The sequence below is a fragment of the Canis lupus genome, chromosome 4, assembly GCF_048164855.1.
Source record: "Canis lupus baileyi chromosome 4, mCanLup2.hap1, whole genome shotgun sequence".
In the NCBI taxonomy this organism is placed as follows: Eukaryota; Metazoa; Chordata; class Mammalia; order Carnivora; family Canidae; genus Canis; species Canis lupus.
Window position 1 is genome coordinate 32,095,356 of NC_132841.1, and position 19,776 is coordinate 32,115,131.

At 39.6% G+C, this 19,776-nt stretch overlaps 1 protein-coding gene and 1 long non-coding RNA gene across 9 annotated transcripts in view; both read left to right on the forward strand.

Moving 5' to 3' along the window:
* The window catches only part of NRG3 (neuregulin 3), a 1,035,395-nt gene that overhangs the window by 864,928 nt on the left and 150,691 nt on the right, over positions 1 to 19,776 (forward strand). The gene's annotated exons all lie outside the window — the stretch shown is intronic.
* LOC140632126 (uncharacterized) overlaps positions 1 to 19,776 on the forward strand; it is a 47,460-nt gene that overhangs the window by 15,753 nt on the left and 11,931 nt on the right. Inside the window, exon 2 of one of the 2 annotated variants that reach the window (XR_012029662.1) lies at positions 14,593 to 14,649. The exons of the other annotated variant lie outside the window; for it this stretch is intronic. This is a non-coding gene — a long non-coding RNA (uncharacterized lncRNA). The remainder of the gene's footprint in view (positions 1 to 14,592; positions 14,650 to 19,776) is intronic. 2 annotated transcript variants of the gene reach the window in all.

The following is a 19,776-nucleotide window of genomic DNA, read 5'->3' on the forward strand; positions in this document are numbered from 1 at the left end:
TTGGCTGTCTGCAAATCACTCTACGTGGGTGGCCTTCTAGAATCCTGCAGCTCTGTGGTGTGGAGTTTATGCCTTGACCCATTTTACAGAGAAGTGGTGAGGCTCAGAAAGGTCACATGATCTTCTGCAAATCACAAGGCTAATGAGTGCTGGAGTAAAAGATCAAACCCCACCATATTGATCTGCTTATGAATAAGGATTTTAATTGTCATTGCTTTAAGATTGTACATCTGGGGTTTTCTTTCCTCCTAATTTAATTAAGAGTGTTATAAAAACCATGTGAATGAGTTGTTGGCTTTAGTCATACTATCCTTTGGATTTTTTTTTTCTTAATTGCTGTAACATTTTGAAGAAGTTAATTAATTGTGCCTTGTCCCCTGAGTTTCAATAAAATACCCAGGTGCTTCTTGCTGTATTTCCAGTCTGGTTGAACTCAGGACCTCCCCTTCAATCTTACTTTAAATGATTTCCCTGTGGCCCAGATTGTTTTCCTTTCATTGATTTCCCTACCATTTGCCAAAGGAATAGCCAAGGTTTGGGGAGATAGAAGTGTTTACATAACAGATTACTGTAACAAAAGTCACAATAAAAAACCTGACACTTTTCTTAATTTCATGTGTGTGTATGTGTCTACTGTCTAACCTCCCACCCAAGTTTTCCTGTTGTCTGATTTTTCTCTGGGGCTTTCGGCCTGTCTCCATCCCATATGGCAAGGACTCTCTTCCCTGTCTTTCTGGTGCCCTGAGCATCTGAGATTCATTCCCTTTGCCCTAGAAATCTCAATAGTCTTCTTACTATAACATGTGATAAAGATAATCTCCTCAACGTGGTCCTTATTCTCCAGACCAGCCCTGAGAGGAGTGTGACCCATTTTCTAAGGCAGGCTGTCTAGTTTCACAAATGAAGACGACCCGTTCCCTAGAAAATAGCAAAGTATTTTCCTAAATGGAGACGTGCTTTTTTTTTTTTTTTTTTTTTTTTTTTTTTTATGGAGCAGAAGGAACTGGGTCGGGTTTGGTTTTAAATACCAAATGTTCTCCCTTTTTCCATTCTGATGAGATGACCCCAGCTTTGGGTCTTGTACCTTTGTCTCTTCCCCTTTGATTTAACAATTCTATAAATGGCTTTCCAAGTAGTAGCCCTTCCTGGGTCATGGATGTCTTTGGAACTTTTTGCTTCCTTCTTTTCCATAGACCACCCCTGCCCCCCCACCCCTTTATTTCCTCTGCTTTGGCATAGTGTGCTCAAATTGGCCCCAGTTTGATTCATTTAAACTTGAGCCCTTAAATTCATCCCAGGAAGAGTTAAGATTTATGCCCCACAGCACTGGGTGAAAATGAATTAAGCTGAGATGAATAGACCTGCTCTTGCTAAGAAGGAATGCCAAGGTAGTACACCGGAAGTTCAGTGTATCCCCCGCCCCCCATCCAGAGATCTCTCTCCCTAGAACTTCCAGTATGAACAAACATCCCCTTTGAAGAGTTTTCCGTACCTCTCCTTGCTCCACAAGGTGCTCTCCTAGAAGCAGAACATGGCTGATTCTGGAAGAACCCCTGCAGCCCTAGCTTGCTCAGGTTAGGAAGACAGAGCTGCAGCAACATTCAAAGAGTAAGGACCATGTAGGTTAAGTAGAAAGGGCCTGGGAGAGGGCAACACATTCTCAGGAAACAGTAGATGGTGCAGGACAGGAGCCCTGGGAGAGGGAAACCAGACGGATGGCCCAGTTTACCTTCTTTTAGACACGGGGGTCACAGGTTTTCACTAGCTCCTTCTCAAGAAAGTTCTGCCTACTGAGAGCAGCCTGAGCCACAACTCTTGATTCAAATTGCTTGTATTTTAAAGTACATTTATACGTCTATGCTGTATTTGATAGGGACTCTCTCATCTTCTTGCCTGCATAAAGCTTCAGATTAATCTACTCTAGCCATTGTTTTATATATATATATATATTTTTTTTTTCCTGGCTTGGATAACTATGTGAATGTTTCCTTTTTTTTCTCTCTCTCTTTTTTTTTAATTTATTTTTTATTGGTGTTCAATTTACTAACATACAGAATAACCCCCAGTGCCCGTCACCCATTCACTCCCACCCCCCGCCCTTCACCCTTCTACCACCCCTAGTTCGTTTCCCAGAGTTAGCAGTCTTTACGTTATGTCTCCCTTTCTGATATTTCCCACACATTTCTTCTCCCTTCCCTTATATTCCCTTTCACTATTATTTATATTCCCCAAATGAATGAGAACATATAATGTTTGTCCTTCTCCGACCGACTTACTTCACTCAGCATAATACCCTCCAGTTCCATCCACGTTGAAGCAAATGGTGGGTATTTGTCATTTCTAATAGCTGAGTAATATTCCATTGTATACATAAACCACATCTTCTTTATCCATTCATCTTTCGTTGGACACCGAGGCTCCTTCCACAGTTTGGCTATCGTGGCCATTGCTGCTATAAACATCGAGGTGCAGGTGTCCCGGCGTTTCATTGCATTTGTATCTTTGGGGTAAATCCCCAACAGTGTAATTGCTGGGTCATAGGGCAGGTCTATTTTTAACTCTTTGAGGAACCTCCACACAGTTTTCCAGAGCGGCTGCACCAGTTCACATTCCCACCAACAGTGTAAGAGGGTTCCCTTTTCTCCGCATCCTCTCCAACATTTGTTGTTTCCTGCCTTGTTAATTTGCCCCATTCTCGCAGGTGTGAGGTGGTATCTCATTGTGGTTTTGATTTGTATTTCCCTGATGGCAAGTGATGCAGAGCATTTTCTCATATGCATGTTGGCCATGTCTATGTCTTCCTCTGTGAGATTTCTGTTCATGTCTTTTGCCCATTTCATGATTGGATTGTTTGTTTCTTTGGTGTTGAGTTTAAGAAGTTCTTTATAGATCTTGGAAACTAGCCCTTTATCTGATATGTCATTTGCAAATATCTTCTCCCATTCTGTAGGTTGTCTTTGAGTTTTGTTGACTGTATCCTTTGCTGTGCAAAAGCTTCTTATCTTGATGAAGTCCCAATAGTTCATTTTTGCTTTTGTTTCTTTTGCCTTCGTGGATGTATCTTGCAAGAAGTTACTATGGCCGAGTTCAAAAAGGGTGTTGCCTGTGTTCTTCTCTAGGATTTTGATGGAATCTTGTCTCACATTTAGATCTTTCATCCATTTTGAGTTTATCTTTGTGTATGGTGAAAGAGAGTGGTCTAGTTTCATTCTTCTGCATGTGGATGTCCAATTTTCCCAGCACCATTTATTGAAGAGACTGTCTTTCTTCCAGTGGATAGTCTTTCCTCCTTTATCGAATATTAGTTGACCATAAAGTTCAGGGTCCACTTCTGGATTCTCTATTCTGTTCCACTGATCTATGTGTCTGTTTTTGTGCCAGTACCACACTGTCTTTATGACCACAGCTTTGTAGTACAACCTGAAATCTGGCATTGTGATGCCCCAGATATGGTTTTCTTTTTTAAAATTCCCCTGGTTATTCGGGGTCTTTTCTGATTCCACACAAATCTTAAAACAATTTGTTCTAACTCTCTGAAGAAAATCCATGGTATTTTGATAGGGATTGCATTAAACGTGTATATTGCTCTGGGTAACATTGACATTTTCACAATATTAATTCTGCCAATCCATGAGCATGGAATATTTTTCCATCTCTTTGTGTCTTCCACAATTTCTTTCAGAAGTGTTCTATAGTTTTGAGGGTATAGATCCTTTACATCTTTGGTTAGGTTTATTCCTAGGTATCTTATGGTTTTAGGTGCAATTGTAAATGGGATTGACTCCTTAATTTCTCTTTCTTCAGTCTCATTGTTAGTGTATAGAAATGCCACTGATTTCTGGGCATTGATTTTGTATCCTGCCATGCTACCGAATTGCTGTATGAGTTTTAGCAATCTTGGGGTGGAGACTTTTGGGTTTTCTATGTAGAGTATCATGTCATCGGCGAAGAGGGAGAGTTTGACTTCTTCTTTGCCAATTTGAATGCCTTTAATGTCTTTTTGTTGTCTGATTGCTGAGGCTAGGACTTCCAGTACTATGTTGAACAGCAGTGGTGAGAGTGGACATCCCTGTCTTGTTCCTGATCTTAGGGGAAAGGCTCCCAGTGCTTCCCCATTGAGAATGATATTTGCTGTGGGCTTTTCATAGATGGCTTTTAAGATGTTGAGGAATGTTCCCTCTATCCCTACACTCTGAAGAGTTTTGATCAGAAATGGATGCTGTATTTTGTCAAATGCTTTCTCTGCATCTAATGAGAGGATCATATGGTTCTTGGTTTTTCTCTTGCTGATATGATGAATCACATTGATTGTTTTACGGGTGTTGAACCAGCCTTGTGTCCCAGGGATAAATCCTACTTGGTCATGGTGAATAATTTTCTTAATGCACTGTTGGATCCTATTGGCCAGTATCTTGTTGAGAATTTTTGCATCCATGTTCATCAGGGATATTGGTCTGTAATTCTCCTTTTTGGTGGGGTCTTTGTCTGGTTTTGGAATTAAGGTGATGCTGGCCTCATAGAACGAATTTGGAAGTACTCCATCTCTTTCTATCTTTCCAAACAGCTTTAGGAGAATAGGTATGGTTTCTTCTTTAAACGTTTGATAAAATTCCCCTGGGAAGCCATCTGGCCCTGGACTCTTGTGTCTTGGGAGGTTTTTGATGACTGCTTCAATTTCCTCCCTGGTTATTGGCCTGTTAAGGTTTTCTATTTCTTCCTGTTCCAGTTTTGGTAGTTTGTGGCTTTCCAGGAATGCGTCCATTTCTCTTAGATTGCCTAATTTATTGGCGTATAGCTGTTCATAATATGTTTTTATATGTGAATGTTTCTGATTCTGATGAAGAGAAAACTACAACTCCTACCCTCCTCCAACTGTCTCCTCTTATCCTGCCTTGCCCTGACTCACCTACTGTTTAGAAAGGCAGACCCCCTCTAGACCAGCTATGTGCTCTAAACGTTAAATACACTTGATCCTTCAGACAAATTTGTCTGAAATCCATTTTCTTCTTTGGACAAGAAACTATTGTTGATCTGCTGTAACCACATATCATTAGTTTACTTTGAATAAAGTGCATGTATTTCCACGATTTTTTTTTATCCTTAAGTAATCTTGACAACGCCTTTAGGAAAACTTTTTAAAAGCATAATTAAGAAATCTTTTGTAATTGGGATCACTCAGACTGCCAATTTTTCAAGCTCAGACTTGTTTGAAGTCACCAGTAATTTTTTATTATCATTGATGGAGAATTTAGTCCTGTGAAAATTAAGCTCGCTATTGTTTTCTCTCTCTGAGTCAGCTAATTAGTTTGGTATTCATTGGAATGTATTGGGAGCTGTTGTAAAGCCAACGCTGTATAAACAACACTGGAATAAGACTTTAGGAGGAAAACATGAACAAGCATACATTGTCAAATAAATCATCCTTGTGGTGTGGTAGAAAGTTTGGAGTAGAAGGCCTGATTTGAATTCTTACTCATGTACTCGTTCATCAACATGTGTTGAGGGACAATCCTAAGTGAAGCACCAGGGACAGGTATGGTTTCTTAACAGTGTGACCTTGTGCCAACTATTATATCCTCTCTGATCCTTTGTTCCCTTAACAGCAACATGAAAGAAATAATATCTAGTATCATATAATAATTACATTAAACTATAATAATTTATCCAGGGTTCTTATGAGTCTTTAATGAGGTGCTATATTAAAATAGTGAGACAACAGAGATGGAAGCATATTTTAAATCCTAAAGAAATTATTGTAATTATGGTTGCTTATGCAAATAATGAAAAACATTTTACTCTGTTCTGAGTTACATAGGAAGGAAAAAAGTTACGCAAGACTGTGTTACTAGCATTACCTGCTGGCATGCCCAACAATGGTGAGATTTAGAAACTAGAAAGTGGGGATCCCTGGGTGGCGCAGCGGTTTGGCGCCTGCCTTTGGCCCGGGGCACGATCCTGGAGACCCGGGATCGAATCCCACGTCGGGCTCCCGGTGCATGGAGCCTGCTTCTCCCTCTGCCTGTGTCTCTGCCTCTCGCTCTCTCTCTGTGACTATCATAAATAAATAAAAATTTAAAAAAAATTAAAAAAAAAAGTGGCATGGGAAGTATATTCCCGAGGCTGAGCTCAGGTAGGGTAACTGGCAAATGAGGTCATTAGTGGAACAGACCATCCGTGGAGTAGAAGGGGCACTTGAAGACAGCAGGACCCTGGGAGGATGTTGAAGGGAGAGGTGTACAGAACCAAACTTCGAAAGATGGAGAAATTCAGTGAACAAAGGTGAGACCATCCCAGGAATTCACGAAGGATGTCAGTCTAGCTCGAGGATGGCTTTGAGAGTTATAAAGTGAGTGATAAAGCTAACAGCTAAAATTGAGAAGAGTTTTGAAGAACAGAGAGACAAATGGAATAGTTGTATTTGAAGAGTTGACATAATTTAACCTCAAACATGACTTAGAACCTTGATTTATCAGTTATTATTCTCCTAGAAGGACAAGGTACAAACTCTGAGGCTTCGATGCTCCGTTTGTGAATGTGTCTCTCAGCATTTCTTGGAGGGGAGATAAAATTCCTAACAGTACCTGGCATATATTAGATTCTTAATAAACCCTCTTCTCCCTTGTCTTCATGGTTGCAATTGGGGCTTTGACCTTAAATTAGAGTGTAAATGCCTCGTGGTGGTCTCCCTGCACATTTTAACAGTTAGCTGTGTTTTAGATTTATATCGTCTGCTTCCTACAGCCTAAGACACAAAATGATGGTCTTCTGAACTTATCTAGCAGGACATACAGGTAAGTTCAGGCTCAACTGTAGCCCTTGAATTTTTCCCTAATCAATTGCAGTTGCTTCTTCATCTAAATCCAAGTTCTTTAAAACATCTGGATTCTACTAATAACATCCAGGAAAGAAGGCATACTATTAGTGACGTATCCTCCACTATCTGTTGCTTGTTGCCTACTTATTGTGAGAAACAAGCTATTTCTGCATGCCAATGATTCCAGATTTGAGTTCATTTTGTCAAGTAGTTCAGAACATCACCTATCAGCATCTATTTGTCTCTCCTAAATAAAAGGTGACCTTTCTTTTCATCGTTTTCTTTGGTTTCTCATTAGAGAATAGATCATGATGATAAATAAGAGGAGCTTTCTCTCTCTTCACTTTAGCTTTGTGCTCTAGTTTTGCTCCAGTTCTTGGCAGCCACAATATCGAAAATAGTTTTCCAGTGCATGGTAAGAATAGATGAAATTTTTTAATACTTTCAAAGAATGAGAAAATCTTAAAATGGCTCCAATTCTGCTGTTTCATTTAAGCAAGGCATTTGTTTCTTACTCCTTTTCCATTCTTTGTGTCATGACCTCATTTTATTTTAAGCACCATCACAATCTCGATGGGCCAAGAACATACCTGAGCAAAGGAGACATGGACCAGCTGCCCTCTTCATCCTATCGTGTCCTCCCCACACTGTACCATATCCCGCCCACCCCCTTTCCAGCCCTGCCTCCCTTACTTAAGTGTAAGACCTCATTTTCTCTTAACTTTATGCTAGAGAGAATGTCCAGAGGGGTCTGATTTCTTATGTCTCCCATTCATCCTGCACACTGTTTCCAACATCATCTTGCCTCTGCTCTCAAGATGTAGACATGATTTCTGAATTATGAAGCTCTGTCACTGGGAAGGTAAGGGACAGTGGCATCATCTGGGTAAGTGAAGTGCTACCCATACTGAACTTGAAAAACAGGTCACAGATTCCTAAGCTCTCTCCAAGACTTACTGAATCCATTTTGAGGAATAATCCTGGGAATCTCTATGCTTAGTAAGCATCACAGGTGAGGCTCAGATGTAGACTTGTTTCCATATCTAGCCCTGCAGAGTGCACGGAATGCAAATTGAAGAATCTGAGAGTCTGAGAATGGTAATACCACATTTAATATCTGCAGAGAACTGGGGAAGTCATTCCACTTCCTATGTTATCCCACTCAAAAATGAAGACGTTAATGGCTTACAGTCATCAGTTTGGTGAGGCTAACCTATGACAAAATACATACAAAGGCTGACACCGTATACTAGCTCCTTCTGCTTCCCTTTTTGCTCCCAACAGTTGCTTTTCTGAGGCTTGGTAAAAAGAATGAATGGTGCTTTCTTTCCCTCTCACCAAATAAGCTTGTGAGAGGCAGATTTGAGATTCCAGAGCCATGGCTCTGGCTATGGTTTCCCTGCACACACAAGTCACGGCAGACCTGGGCCTCCTGGAGTCTGTGGTAGCTCTATACTTATCTTGAGGTTCTATTAAATCGGTTTTCATAGGAGCTGCATCATTTTACATTCTCTTGAGCAATGTCTGAGGGTTCTGACTCTTCCAGACCCTCATCAACACTGGCTATTATCTGTCTTTCTGATCCCAGCTATCCTAGTGGGTATGAGTAGTGTCTCATCGGGGCTTTGATTTGCATTTCCCTAATAACTAATGACACTGAGCATTCTTTCCCTGTGCTCATTGCGCATCTCCATTTTTATATCTTCTATGGAGAACTATCTGCTCAGATCTTTCATACATTTTTTAATTGGAGTCTTTATTGTTGCATTGTAAGAGTTCTTTATATATTGTGCAGACAAGTCCCTTATCATGTATATGATTTACAAATATTTTCTTCCATTCTGTGGCTTATCTTTTCACTGTCCTAATTATACTTTGTAAGGGCAAACATACTAATTTTGATGTATCATTTTTATATGTCATTTATGCTTTTGGTGTCATATGAGGGAAGCCATTGCCTAACTCAATATTTACTCCCACCAGATTTACTCCTATGTTTTTTTCTAAGAGTTTTATACTTTTCATTCTTACATTTAGATCCATGATCCATTTCATGTAAACATGTGCCTCGATGCAGTTGAGCTTGCCCCATTTTTTTTAGGTATTGTTCTTGTAGTTCTAGAAGCTGGGAAGTCCATGACCTCAGCAGATTTGGTGTCTGATGAGAGTCAGCTTCGTAGCTCAAGGACAGCCTTCTTCTCTCTATGTTTTCACACAGCATGAGGAGCAAGGGGATTCTCTTAGTGTCTCTTTTATGAGCGCAGGAATCCGATTTGTGAGGGTGAGGGGTGCCCCTTCTAGTGCCCCTTCTATGTCCACGGATGGTCTGTTCCACTAATGACCTCATTTGCCAGTTACCTTACCTGAGCTCAGCCTCGGGAATATACTTCCCATGCCACCTTTTAGTTTCTGAATCTCACCATTGTTGGGCATGCCAGCATGTAATGCTAATAACACGGTCTTACATAACTTTTTTCCTTCCTATGTAACTCCTTCCTTTCCTTACTACATAACTTAACCCCTCATGGGCTAAGCACCTCTTACAGTCATATCTTTTAATACCATCACATTAGGTGTTAGGATTTAACACAGGAATTTTAGGGGGATACGGAGATTAAGTCTATAGCACTTTGCTCCAAAGACTACGTTATTCCAAAGAAGGGATGTTCAATCACAGAAACCAAGGTGCAGGCAAGTTAATATTCAAAGTATGTCATTGGATCAAGTAACATATCTGTTTATTTATGTAATGTAGCCAGAGAAAGATAGTAGGTACTCTGTAGCAATTGTTACCATGTAACATATAATTAAACATTATAAAGATGGGCTGAGTATATGTGAAATAAATACAATTATGTTTGATCCAGGCTGTAAAAATGCTTGCTTCATATATATTATATGCTAATATGCAATATGGAGTAGATTTCTGCTTATTTATTTAAGAAGAAAATCCAATTAGTATATTTAGCATACATTATGTGGTCTGGATGTTTGCAGCTTGATTGCCATTTTGGAGCTATTTGAGCTTTATTGTATTGAATCGTAGAACAAGCTTTATGTTCCGAAAGTCTAAAGGGAAGAGGATAAGAAAGGGCAGGACTTGTTCAACGGTTTCCTGGATTTGAATATTTTTGCATTTATATATTTAAATTCAATTTTTAAATCTAAGTTTTGTCAAGTCTTTGGTAACTCACAATCATAGATAGTCTGATATGAAGGATACTGCAATCAGCTAGTCTTTGCTCTCACTTAACATACAAGGAAACTGAGTCTCAAAGGAGGGGTGATGGATCCTGCCTAGGCTGTAGATAAATTAGCAACAAGATTTCACCTGGGATCTGAACCTGACCACTCCCATCCCTGGGACAGATCTTACAACAAGCTGTTTGACTGTTTTTTAATGTGACTTCAGGCTGGTGATTGAAAATGTGTGTGAGTTTCTATTAAGGCATTTGTGAGTGGGGACAGGCATGAACGAGGGCATGCAGCCAAGTTGTGTCAGCATCTAGGTATTAGAAAGCACCACAAAGATGAATATGCCTTACCTTTCACTCAGTTGCAGATATTAAAACCTTGGGGCTCAGAGGCAAATCTTTCTCATACTAAATAAGGACCTGAGCAGCTCCTGGGAGGGCAGAGTATCGCAGGACTATCTGGGCAGCGTGGGCCAATCTTTTTCAGCTCCAGTTGGAGGAGTAACCCAAGGGAAAGACCCTATAAAGGTATGTTAGTGATTGCAGAAATGAAAGGAAATCCTTATTTTGAAGCAGAGTGCAGATTTGATTTTATTTTACATGCAATTCTCCAAAATCTTTATTATTTTGACATCTAAGGGCATAAAGAACATCCACATATCCATTGTTACAATGAACATCCATATACCCACTGCCCAACCTAAGAGAAACAGAATATGGTTTGAAATTGTTAATAGTAACTAATTTTCTGTATCTGTGATAATTCTGCTTTTTTTTAATGCTTTGAAAGATTTAAAAGCAAAATTTCAAAATAGCTTTCATAAATCAATTTGACCTTGCCCTGAAACCAAAACAATAGTTAATTCACTTGAAGCAGAGATATAATAGGTTCAAATAGCAAAATATCTCCCAGAGTCAATTTTAACAAGATAAATCAAAAATAAAGTAGTTCATATTTTCATATTAAAAGTCATTTTATGGGAGCCCTTTTGTTTCATTGAATTTAAATATGTCATTATAAACTCAATATATTCCCAATAGTGTCACCATGCAGTGGCAACCACTATTAATATTTTCATATGTTTTCTTTGAGCTTTTTAAAATTCTTTGCATGAATTTTTTAAAGGGTGTTTTAGATTCTGTTGCACAGATGAACACCTCTTTGCCCCCCCCTGTAAAGGAGTGTTTCCAGTTTTCCTGGGACCCTGTACTCCCTTGATAAAGAGAAGGCTGGCCATCTTCTACATAAGCTGTTCCTAAACCAACAACAGTTGGCCAGGATGATTGGTACAGCCACGAGAGGGATCAGTCTAGCCAGAACCTTGGACGTGCAAATATGACATCAAAGAAGGAAGCTCTTATGAAATGTATTTGATCATGAAAAAAAATCCTTCCAGAATGTACAAAATTCATTGCCTATCCAGAAACAAGTGAGAGATACGTACTCATTGGTGTTCTCTGACCTTGTTTACTACTGCCCTTGCCTAATCATAGAATGAGAGAAGAATGAAGCAGGAAGCTTCGTAGATGCCAGATCCATCTTAGTCCCATTTTAAGGACTGGGAAACAAGCCAGAGATTAGGTCCCATGTCCTAGGTCCCATGGCTGCTAGAGTGGTTATAGCTTATCTGCCTTTCTGGGTACTCTTCATTTTCTGTCTTTAGAGCAACAGCATAGGCTTTTCTCATCTGGCTTTCAGGACCTTACTGTGACTCATGCAATTATCCCAGTGTGAATATTTTAATATGAGTCACAGACATTTGTTTGAATTTTGCCATCACTCCATTTTTTTTAATCACAGGTAAGATATTTCACTTGACTGAAATGTGAATTTAACAAATCATGAAAACTTGTAGAAGGCTGCAAAATAATATTGTGAACAGTTATCTAAGAGAAAAACAGATGCAAACTTTTACTGGCAAAGGAGTAAAATTAAATCAGACACCAGGATAACCCAGGTCCTTCCCTGTCTCTTCAGATGACAGTCCTGCAGCTGCTATGCTGAGTATTTGATGGGAAGGGAAAGGCATTAGCACTTTGCAAAATATGACAAGGAATACATTTGATAAACAGTTCCCCCTGTAGATGAAAATTTGCCCTCAGGTAGAGTTCTACAGAGAAAATTAAATTTTTTTAAGTAAATTTTATAAGGCTTTTTTTTTTTTAAGTTTGAGAATTGTGCTGCAGAGTTTTGGGTTTTAAACATGTGTTCATGATTTCCCTGATAATAGGATTTCAGACTCCCATTTTTTCCTTGCCTTTGGTATACAGTTCTTTGATGGCCTGTGTGGCTAGATAGTCTTATGTAGTTTTCACTCACTATGACTCTAGTGACTTTTTAAAAGGTGGACCTGATAGAAGCACAGTCCAGAGGGATAGAGCAGGATTTTGGAGCTCTGCACCTTTCCTTTGTTATATGTTAGGTGTCTGGCCTTGAACAGTTCCTTGAACTTATTTGAATCCCCATTTTCTTCTCTGACAAACTAGGTCTGAATTAGTCAGAGATGGTTTTCTCTAAGAAGCTAGTTTCATTTGGGATTTATATGAGAGAAGAAGACACTGGATCCCAGGTTGGGGAGGAACATAATCAAAACCTTAAAGATGCCTAGCAATGAGACCAGCCTGACTGATTACATATTTTGAGGCATAGTAGATTTTAAAGCAGAGCAGATAAAGTGAAGTCCAATTAAGGTGAACCTTAAAGCCAAGTTAAAGGGCCTAGTGTTGATGTGGTAAGGACTGGGAATCATTAGAGAGGTATTTGGGTCATGATTTGAAGAGTAGAGAAAAAGATGCTAGAAGACTTTTTTGGTAAATGTATTTGGTTTGGATAATATTTTGCAGTCGAGGGGATAACATAGAGATGAATGCATTTAGATTGTCCATAGTGTCTATGTGTGTACGTGTGTGTGTATGTGTGTGATTACAGCTAACACCGACTAAATTAATAACTTTGGCAATACATTATCCTAGTCTCAAAGCTAGTCAAAAGCTGTGTTTTTGGTTGGTTTGCTTACAAGGTTGTGCCAAAGTTATAAGTAACAGGTTATCACTATGCCCAACCAATGAGAGATTCCGCTGAGGGTGCATGAGTGAAGGCAGTTGGCCATAAATAAAACCCAGCCCCTCATCTACAAACCCACAAATGTGCTTGCATTTCATATCACAGAGCCAAGTACATATTATTTCATGGTGATCTTTGATTACATTAAAAGTAGAATTAATGTTAACATGATATGTTCCCAGTTTTATTACATGACTTATTTCTGAGTCTGTAGATAAAGCAGAAACTGGAGTCTCTATTCTTCGGAGAGTCATAAACCACATTAAAATATTAGAAATTCAGAATAATCCCATAGGAAAACAGTTTCACTTTGCACCAACACTCAGATTTCTTAAACTTCTTTGTCTACAGGCCCATTTCTCTTATAACTTCCATTAACATCTAATGGCACTGGAGCTGTCCAAAACAATGTAGAAAACCACTGGGTCTAGGATATTAAGCTTTAACAAAAGTAATTAACAAGGTATTCTTCCCCTTTGGACACTGGCTCAATATTTAGTTTCATGGGAAATCATAGAATAAATCTAGACGTATTTGTTACCTACACTTCAAGATGCATGGATCAGCCAACATGATAGTTTAGAAGGAGTACAAAATTTGGAGTTTGATGTTACTAGTTAAACTCTTTGCTTGGCTCCATGTGAGATAGACAGTCTTTTTATTTATTCTATGTACTTTTGTCACCTACAAATATAATATTATCCATCCGTAGCTGATTATGAGCCTTGAAAAAGATAATGTACATGAAAATCTGTTGTAATTGTGTGACCTCATTAGATGCTATATTTTGGTGCAAAACATGCTTGTGCCTACTTGCGTGTGTTGCCACAAAAATTAAAGCCACTCTTACCATGTAAACAGAGTTGAGGGGACCCATTTAGGCAAACTATCACGTGAAGGTTGGGTCTCTAAAGTTATGATACAGTTCAAATTAAGAGGACAGGAAGTCAGAACAAGACTATAAAAGAAGAAACCCACTTTTGTATTCAAATCTCAGTCAGGGAACTGAGACCTTTCCCCACCCCCTTTTGGCACAGGGCGTGATCTTGGGGTCCCGGGATTGAGTCCCACATCGGGTTCCCGGCATGGAGCCTGCTTCTCCCTCTATGTCTCTGTCTCTCTCTCATGGGTAGGTTCCTGGGATGACTCTGTCTGCAGATATACTCTCTTTGACTGCAAGAGTTTTGTACCCCCCTCTAAAAAACATAAAAAGAAAGGAAGAAATTGTCACCATTAGTATGAGAGAAGTCTTTGTCTCTGAGAGAAATGATTTGCTCAAGGTCATGCGGATGGAAAGGTGTGTAACCAGGACTGGAGCCAACATTGCTGTTCAGAAGCCTCATGTGTCCTGTACACTCCAAACCTCCCTGGCATTAGCTTAGTAATGCCATGATTATCTTTAATAGGAGAACTATATGAACATGTGGAAATCCAAATTGTTTTGTTTCCCATCCTATGCCTGGAAAGCCGCAAGCCTTTCCTGGATGTTGTCTCATCGTCTCCATTTTCTCCCTTTGCAGTGCACTAATAGCAACAGATGCTGGAGAGGTTCATAAGGAACATTCTCTTACCAATATGTAAGTTTGGATTACTACCATTGGGAATGTAAAAACAAACATACAAATAACCTAAAGCAAATTCTTTTAAAAATTGGCCCTACCCTGAAGACAGTTGAACCTGAGAAGAAAGGATGAGAGGAAAAATGATAATCGGGGTTCACTGAAGTAAATTAAGGCTGTTGAATGCTGTGAGATTTTTCAATACTCAAAGATAAAAGTTAATATAAAGTGCACAAAAGATGGCTTGTAATAGAAAATAATGTTCTGAAAATTGATTTTAATAAAAAGGGAATTGTTCAATAAATAAATAAATAAATAAATAAATAGGCCCTACCCAAGATAGAGACGCTCTGACCCTCTTTCATGCTAATCTAGGGAGAGCTTAGTCTAGCTGTGGATATGGAGATTTTTAGCAATGCCTCAGCTGTCACCCCTGAGCCAAGGTTTCAAACCCATAACAAATAATTTCAGCCTAAATACCCTTCTACTTCATTGCTGAGAAGCCCAAACACTCTGTTTTCCTTAAATCCTATTGAAAATTCCTTGTCCTCTAGGTCAGTGGTAGGCATACCAATGGGCGTAACCTATTTGGAAGGCAAACGGGCAATATATAGCAATATCCATATATATATATATGACAACATTAAAGGAGTTTATATCCATGCTGGGAAATGGAAAGTAACCCCCATGCTGGGAAATGGAAATGTTGTCATTGATTTACATGCAAGGGGTAATAACATCACATAGTTACTTACTATATCAACTCTTGCAAAAATGTGCTATGAGAGGTTTTTTTTTTTGTAATATAAATAACTGTAGGGCTGTATGATGGACTGTTCTATCTTGATAAATTATGCATTTGAAAAGTCTACTTAATGATGTGAGAAAGTGCTAAAAACATACTATTAATACAAGACAGAAATAGAAATATATGCATGTAATTGTGTGTCTCTGTTTGTGTGTGTTGAACATCACAGGTCTCATTAGCCTGTGGGTACAAAGAGGCCACAACAAAGTCCACATTACAATGGCCTTACAGCCTTAGAGCCTTCTCACAAAACAAATACCGGCTTGTGCTCAGAACAGGTCCAAGCAGACCTCTCCCTGCCTTCCCCTGGCTTCCTTGTCAAGGCCATCTCCACAGATCTGCTCTGGACCTATTTCACTACATCTCTGGTAGCTGGACCACTTGGACCTCAGGGATACCGTCTAATACTAAAGGAGATGCTTTTATAAAATTGTGCTTGACCTTTACCCTTGTATGCTAACATTGAGGTAAGGAAGTCAGGAAACAAAACAAAACAAAAAATGTGTCTAACGCCTAATAATTTATAGATATTTACTACACCCTTTGTTCAAGTTATCTATGAATTCTCAGCTGTCCTCAACTCTCTCTTTTTAATAGGGAACTTGAACAAATCTTGATAGCATTCTGCAGTCATTTTAGACCAAAGGTACCTTGTTCCCATTGACCCTAGAATGGTAAGGAGCCTTAATCCCGACCCAGACCCCATACCTGAGCAGGGTACTGTTGTCCACTGACGGATGCCACTAATGTTGCCTGCCTGCCTGGATGTCTAACTAGGCCTGCTCCTAGCTGTATTCCATCTTCCCACCTGTTTGGACTTCTCTGAAGCCAACTGCTCACCTGGCCTCCCACCAGCTTCCTAATCACACTCTGCTTGCTGGAACCCATGTTCCACCTGCCCTCCTGGATAGCCTCCCACCAACAGCAGCTGCAGTTGAACCTCCCACACCAGTACCACCATAGCAGACACGTCTAATTCCAAGTCCACAGGCTTCCCAGCCTCCCGCTACAATACTGCGGTTAACCTTGCCATACCTGGCCATGATGCCTTGATGGTTCTTACAGCATTATCTGCCCTGGCACACATATTGTGCAATTTTTCAGGATATCCCATTAAAAAAAAAATCTCTTAGCTCTTCCCTGTTTCTTCAAATTAAGTTATTTGGAAGGAGTGAGCAGCTGAAATTTTGAGTGTATTTTTTGGAAGATTGAGGACTGACAAGAGAAAAAATATAGCTGATTTAATATTCCTGTCTTTCAATCCGCTTCACACTGGAGAATGGAGGTGAAGCCAGGTTGTGAAAAATAATAAAGCCAATTACTTTGTCTGTTCCTTTGTGTGATATACTGCGCCTTTTTTTAAAGAAAGCATAGATCAGCGAGTACAAATTGGTAGTTCTGTCGCCCTGGGTATACCATGCCCAGATCATCAATTATTATTACAGCATTGTATATTTGCTCTTACAGAGAATGAAAGCTATGCTGTCCTGAAGGAGAGTGCTTGGCTCTTAGGCTATGCTTCCTTTGCTAGTCTCAAGCCTACCCTTTCGTAAAAACTGAGCCCAGTGATGTCTTCATCTGTCCTTACTCCTGGGACACTTTAGGCTTACAGCTGGAAGAATTTTAAATTGCTAAGCTGTTTACTGGTCAAACTTATATTGAGTCCTCTTCGCACCTTTGGTCTTTTTCTTTTTCCCACTTTGGTCCCAAAGGGTGCTCCCAGGGAGACAGTTGCTGCCCCACCCGGCCCCGGTCACCCCTGTCTGTTGAGTGTCACGGGAAGAGTAACAGTGAATTGCAGATAAAGACAGCCAAGAATCTTGTGGCATTTGGGGAAAACCACAAGCATAAAACAGGGTTGCTGAACTTCATAAAAAAGTTAAAGTTAAGAGAGCAGAAGGGACATCATGAATAGCCTAGCCTTCTCAGGATGGATGATCTTCACTCCTCCTGAATATCCTCAACCGCCCAAGATGCCACCACCCTGCTCTGATCAGATGTCCATGCTCATTTCCACCTGAAAAGAAGCTCACTTGTTGCTTAATACCAGTCTAATGGGGCAGGCGGGGTGCTTAGAAGATGCTGAGCATTCAGCTCCTTCTGGCAGTTCCTACTCAGTATCCCTGTTATTGACTTGGTCATTTTTTTCTTGGGCCCCACCTGGGTCAGCCTGATTATGTTGAAAACACATTTGGAGCCATGCCAGGTTTTGACACTCTCCTCTGGTAGTTTGGAGCTACGACTTTTATCTTCTATATCATCCTTTGTTTCAAAGAATCACAATTTAAAAATGTGTGTGTGTGTATGTGTGTGTGTTATTATAAAAAGAATTTGTAGGGGCGCCTGGGTGGCTCAGTGGGTTGAGTGTTTGACTTTTGACTTTGGCTCAGATCACAATCTCGGGGGTGTGAGACTGAGCCCCGTATTGGGCTCCACACTCAGCACAGAGTCTGCTTGTGATTCCCTCCCTCTCCCTCTGCCCTTCTCCCAGCTTGCACTCTCTTTCTTCCTCTCAAATAAAAACATAAATCTTTTAAAAAAAAGAGAAGAAGAAGAAGGATTTGAAGCAGGAGAAAGAAGCAATCACATTTGCTTAGGAAGCCATTTTGTTCTGAAACTTGGATTCCTTCACCATTGGTGTCATTTTCACCTGGTTTCCTGGTAGTCAGTTAGAAATAACATTCCACACACTCCCTCATATCAGAGTAAAATATGGTCTTGATGTACAATTGTGCAAAAATGTGCAGAAGACACCTTCTAGGCCTCTGTGTTTTGATGCACCCCATGCTTGTATAATGGACATGCTCCCAAGCAGCTGGACACAGGAAATTTTGCAGACCTGCATTATCTCTGAACAGAATCAGCATGTTCTGAGTTGACATGCTCCATATTCATGTTTGGTGTTTTCCATTTCCATTTTTTAAAAAAACTTATATATGTAGGCTTTTGAATTGAGTACAGTAGAATATTAAGTATTCAAATATTATCAAAGGAAACAAAATGAGGAGACTAAAAAAAAAAAAAAAGAAAGAAAAAGAAAGGTGATGACCTGGAATCAGAATACTTGGGTTAATGTCTTGATGCTGAATGGTTAAACATCTTACCCAGCATTGCAGAGCCATGGAGATCTGGGAGTTTCCCTCCCTTAGTTTACTCTTTACATAACTAGAGGATGACAGAGCCTGACTAGATTTCATATATATGGGAATGTCCAAATATATTCAGTTATGTACTTGGTAACTGTGTGTTTCCTCAGGGAGTTCTGCAGAGATAGAAAGAAGAGATTTTTTTTAAAGATTTTATTTATTTATTCATGAGAGACACACACAGAGAGAGAGAGGCAGAGACACAGGCAGAGGGAGAAGCAGGCTCCATGTGGGGAGCCCGATGCAGAACTCGATCCTGGATCTCCAGGATCACACCCTGAACCGAAGGCAGACACTCAACCACGAGCCACCCAAGCATCCTGAGAGAAGAGATTTTGCAGCATTTTTGATGACATTCAAAGCAGGCATTTTAAAGCATCTCCTAGTGTGTAACAAGAGATGCCCATCTCTTTATACTGAAATGAGAGTGAAGGAGCTTTGGTTTAATTTATGGTGACAGATTCACACTCAACACAAACTCAGAAATTGGTAGCAAGTGGAAAATTGAGTTCAGGTATTAAATATATCACATCTTGCTACATATCTGATCATTAATTTGTTTTTTGTATGAAGCTTTAAAATAAAAAGTACTAAAGTGATTAAAACATTTATGGGTATTTATTTTATTAACACCTTAACACCAGCTGCATTTAATCTCTGTTTTAAGAAAGATAATAACATTCTCTTTTATATTCTAAGTGTTCTAAAGCTAAACTTATCCAAAGTGAAAGTTATATTAGGATTTCTATTAATAAATAGTGCATTTGAAATTTGAATTGTAATTAGTCAAATCTATAATATGCTCTCTGAGAAGATTACCTTTTGTCGTAGAACAGGAATGAGTAAATATTTTAATATTCAGCTAGTAACAAATACTTATAGGGTCAGGAAAACAGACGGTTTAATAAACTGGCATCTTGTTATAGCTTAGGAGCTTGATGCCTTATGTTTAACTTCTACTGGAATTAGACCGCAAGGTAAAAGCAGAGAAGATTTTTTTTAAAGATTTATTTTATTCTTTATTTGAGATATATAGAGAGAACAAGCAGGGAGAGGGAGCAGCAGGCTCCTCCGCTGAGCTGGGATCCCCAAGCAGAGCTCTATCTCAGGACCCTGGGATCATGACCTGAGCCGAAGGCAGACACTCAACCAACTAAGCCACTCAGGCGCCCCAGGTTGAAGATTTTTAAT